General features: G+C 38.9%; 1 long non-coding RNA gene across 1 annotated transcript; it reads right to left on the reverse strand.

Annotated features, from left to right (window-relative positions):
* Window positions 1-1616: 1616 nt before the first annotated feature.
* LOC134079527 (uncharacterized) lies at window positions 1617-3094 on the reverse strand. Its single transcript, XR_009939079.1, has 3 exons — window positions 2992-3094; window positions 2703-2766; window positions 1617-1745 (listed from the first exon to the last, which is right to left on the reverse strand). It is a non-coding gene; the product is annotated as an uncharacterized LOC134079527 (long non-coding RNA).
* Between the last annotated feature and the right edge of the window lie 1215 nt (window positions 3095-4309).

A 4309-nucleotide genomic window follows, 5' to 3' on the forward strand; every position in this document is an offset into this window, starting at 1 on the left:
GGCACATAAATCATCATCTCAGATCGTAGTGATCCTTGGAGCAATCAAGGCATTGCACGTGATCTCACCTCTGGATACTCAAACTGCAACGGCCCTAAATTGAAGAGAGTGAGGGCAGCACTGTTGAATAAATACTCAGAGACACCCACACAGGCCATCTTGTCAGTCTCCATCAAAACGGGAGCCACACCTTCTGGGATTCTGGGAGCGCCCTGCTTCAATATCAAGCCCTGAAAAACACACATCATTGGATTCCTGTCAATGTCCTTTGCAATTGAATTAACAATGATAATACCCAATGATAAGGCTATACACCAGGGGCTCTAATTGGTTTGTTTCTCACTCTAAAGGACACTTCGAGGTGGTGGTCCGTAACTGCGATGCCGTTGTCACTCAGGGAGTAGTCGACTGTTTTATCAGACTTCTCCACAGTGATGCCCTCCAACATGGTGTTGATTTTAGTCTTCACTAGATCCTCCAACATTACATTGATTTTAGGAACGCCGGATATCCGAAGAACAGGACAGAACTGCAGAAAGACAGATAGTCCTGTTTCTCAGGTGTATGTTCCTTTGACTGGGAAATTGTGCTTGTGTTAGCTTAGTTCCATCAGCTCCACATTCTGTTGTCTCAGGCCGCAGTTTCTAATTTAGGTTGATTATGTTAGCCTACTGCTCAGGTGGGTCACCGCATGGTCAGGTGACCCATAATGTGGAGGACTGGATCAGTACTGTAATTCAGTCCACCCTTTTCTTGCAGACTACTTCAGATAGATGAAGATGCCTTATTTTGTAACTATGTTCATAAAAGTTATCGACATTTTTAAAAACATACATTGGGAAATGACCAAGTACTCTGTTGAACCCAAAACTGACTGATTGTAAACTGGGACAGCAGTCTAAAGCTCAGGTTAACTGCACTACTGTGTGTAGGTTAACAGATTATTTTGTTTCAGCAGAGGATTTCACACAGATTCATCCAAACCCTGTTCAGTTGATTTGAAGATCACAGAAGGAACAAACCAAATTGGTGACGAGAACTCTGGCACTGTACCCAAGGATTCTCTCCCAGTTGCTGTAAAACAAATAATATATATATATATATAACATCATCAGAATTAATCAGGTCATCAAGTTTAGTGGTTCTTAAACTTTTTTTGTCTGGCGACCCCCCAAAAAACATTATCCAATCTCGGACTCTCTTCTCTACAAGAATTCCATCAAGAATTAATTATACTTTGTATATTTTCCTCTCCTGTCTGCATTAAAAGGCTTCCTGGTGGCTGTGCAGTGTTCCTGCTCTCCACTTTAGACTGCTTTGCACACTACACTGCATACTGGACATTCAGACTTGCATGACTCTTTTGTTTCTTCCCACACTTATCCTGACACTTTCTCTCTTTTGGTGCACTATTATTCCTCCCTGCTTTAATAACTTATTGTTAATTCCTCGCGTGGTCTCCCTTCTTATTGCCCAGCCATACAAGCCTGGTTTGGCAATACTCTGGGAATATACTTGGTCCCTATAGGTCCCTGAGCAGGGATTGCACTTAAGACCAACGTGCTTTTAATCTAGAATGTGTCTTAGTCTACTGGTACCCAGGTACTTACCTAGTGGACTGTGTCTCACTTTGGGCACTGAAATTACATTCTTCTATAGCAATATTCAGATGTCCATCAGCCTTTTGTTTGAGTTCCACTCCAATCAAGACTCTCACGTCTCTTACGTCTGTGCGGGTTGTTTCACTGCAACAGAGAAGACAAAAGGTGAAATGTTTCTCCAATGATTCAGTATGGTTATGGTTATGGTTGGGATTTGGCAGATGTTTTTGTCCAAAGTGACTTACAAATAAAACAATACAACAGTTAAATGAACAGTGAACAGTTTTAAAAAGATGGTAAGACTACATTAAGGATAATAGCAATAATACACAATGATGTATAATGTTTTTATCATTAACCCTAACTTGTCATGACAAAACCAAATAACAGTTATAGAGTGAGCTAGGGTTCATGTGCCATGACAGTGGGCGGTTGGGGATGGACAGCTGGATCATAGAATTGAGGTAAAAGGGAGCAGATCCAGTAAGTTTCCTATAGGCCAAGGTGAGAGATTTGAATTAAACTTGTAGAGTTTACAATGTAGAGTAACTAGGATTACTCTACATTGTGTCTTCTTTGGCTGATTGAACATCAGGCGTGCAGTGCTGCGGAATTTTGAATCAGTTCTAACAATCTTACTACACTAGCAGGCAGGCCAGCTAACAGTGAATTACACTAGTCTAGTTTGGAGATCATCTTGGCCTGTACAAGAAGTTGTGTGGAATCCTGTGTCAGATAATGTCTGATACTCCTAATGTTGTAAAGGAGTTTTCACATAGATTTCCATTTCTCAAGGTCACCAAGTAGTCTACTGCCTAGTGTTTTCTCACTGTTAAAAAGATTAAAACAATCGGTTTTACCTTTTTTTCACAGTCATCTGCAGGTTGTTGATTTCAAATTTGAGAATATTATTTGCCATGAAAAGTAGATTGACTTGAGCAGGATCCACCTCTATTCTAGTGATTCTGAGTAGGGGAGGATAATATAAATGTCATGTTTTATTTAACAAAAGTAAAACAAACAAAACCCCCGCAAGAATATTAGAATTAGAAGAATATTAAGCAACAAAACAAACCAATATTGATAAAAATAGTTTCTTACTCGCCCATCTTTGGTACGGATTTACCAATCAGCCCCTGTAAATTCTTTATTCCATGACCAATCACTGCAAAACACAGTACAAATACTACAGTTACTTCGCTGGAAAAAACACTGGTGAGAATAGTGTCTTTCAGATACCAGTGCTTGTGAGCCATGATTTGCTGAAGCATGAAATAAACGTAACTCTTACTTTCAGCAGCAGGGTGTTAAATCCTTTTTCTTTACCTTTAGACTATAATGTTTAACACAGTTTATTTGGTGAAATGAATATTGAGCATTTGTTTCTTACAAACAGGCCGTGCTTTTTCTGTAATCCGAATTTTGAGGCCGGTAGGATTGGCAGCAGTGATGGAGGAAATCAAGGAAACCAGGAAGAAGAGGGAGAACACACAAGAAGCCATCTTGAGCCAACAACCTATTGAAGAAGAAGAAGAAGAAGAAGAAGAAGAAGAAGAAGAAGAAGAAGAAGAAGAAGAAGAAGAAGAAGAAGAAGAAGAAGAAGAAGAAGAAGAAGAAGAAGAAGAAGAAGAAGAAGAAGAAGAAGAAGAAGAAGAAGAAGAAGAGTGGTAGAGTAGTGATTAAGGAGCTGGTCTAGCATATGGCAGCCAGTAAAGTTGTGGGTTCAATTCCTGGCATCCACTGTTGTGCCCTGGAGCAAGGCACTTAACCCTGACTTGCCCCAGGGACAATAGCCCTTCTAATATGTGTAAATCGCTTTGGATAAGTGTTGAATTAATAAACAAAGACAAGTGCACTGAGGAGAACTGATGTTTTTTTTTTTTTTTTTTTTTTTTTTAAGGTAGTCAGTGCTAATAAACACCACATATAACACCAAATATTGATCTGATTGACCTTGCATCAAGTTGATTAATAAAAACACATGGCACAATAGTCAAAACATCACTTTACTGTTAAAGAAAGAAATGGCATTGCTACCTGTGACTGGTGTGTCCGATGTGTGAAGAGTCCAGCAGCTGAGCAAAAGTCCCCCAAACTCACTCACTCTTATGTGATGTGCTCATGTCATACTCCCATATGTTCACTCTTATCTGTCCATTGTTCTCTTTGTGAGTTATTATCAGTTCAGTACATTCAAATTACAACTGTATTCATTTATCTTTGCTGGTGAAGACAGTAGCCTATATTCTGAGGAAGTCATAGTGGTGAAATGATTATGTTTTTTTTTAACAGTATCTTACATAGTCCACATACAGTGCATGTCAAAATCTGTGATTAAGTTGGATAACTTTGTTATTGATTACTAGACTCCCAAAAACAAGTGAAAAAAAAAAAATACTATGGCACAAACAGTTTTTGTCAAACAAGTTTTCCATAAACATGGCATAAATGTACATTATGTATGATAATGCAACTTACTTAATCAGTCCTACTTAAATTAGGTTAACATAGAGAACAATAATAAACACTACAAATATAGAATGCAAATACTTTTAAAAACAAAATGGTGAACTTTTTAAAACCTTATGCTAATGGTAAAATGGGCCATCCCCAAACTGTTCACACAAAGTTGGGAGCACGGAATTGTCCTAAGGGACCAAGCCCAGCTCTGGGATTGTCCCCTTCTGTTCCAACATGACTGTGCACCA

The sequence above is a fragment of the Sardina pilchardus genome, chromosome 5 (assembly GCF_963854185.1).
Source record: "Sardina pilchardus chromosome 5, fSarPil1.1, whole genome shotgun sequence".
NCBI lineage: Eukaryota > Metazoa > Chordata > Actinopteri > Clupeiformes > Clupeidae > Sardina > Sardina pilchardus.